General features: G+C 42.1%; 1 long non-coding RNA gene across 1 annotated transcript in view; it reads right to left on the bottom strand.

The window, feature by feature from the left end:
- LOC119593790 overlaps nt 1–397 on the bottom strand; it is a 56,205-nt gene that overhangs the window by 510 nt on the left and 55,298 nt on the right. The gene's annotated exons all lie outside the window — the stretch shown is intronic.

Below are 397 nucleotides of genomic sequence, written 5' to 3'. Positions count from 1 at the left end.
TCCAATATGCGCGATTTAGCGTTTTGTTTTTGAGCAGGGTTTGTGTAAACCTTTAGAGTTATGATGGGATACAATCAGGATATATAATCGAAGCGTCACATCGGTTGCATATGGATAAAGCATGCAATCAGAATTACAGGGGGTAGGGGGTTAGCGAAGGCGGGTAGGGACGAGAGAGGGGGAGGGGGTGTCCGTGCCAAGTGACCCAAAGGGGGTTATTTCAGTAAGAATTCTCCGCGCGCAGTGAGGGGGAAAAATACCCCACATATTAATTAACTTTGGAACAACGCAAAGGAAAAGTGGTTAATGATTTAGAGTGAATTTATCAAATGTTGCACACAATATACATGAGGTACATTTTTTCATTGATAATTAATTGGGTTTGTTCAAGCTCACA

This window comes from Penaeus monodon, chromosome 32 (genome assembly GCF_015228065.2).
Source record: "Penaeus monodon isolate SGIC_2016 chromosome 32, NSTDA_Pmon_1, whole genome shotgun sequence".
NCBI lineage: Eukaryota > Metazoa > Arthropoda > Malacostraca > Decapoda > Penaeidae > Penaeus > Penaeus monodon.
This window is presented reverse-complemented; position numbering and strand designations above follow the sequence as displayed.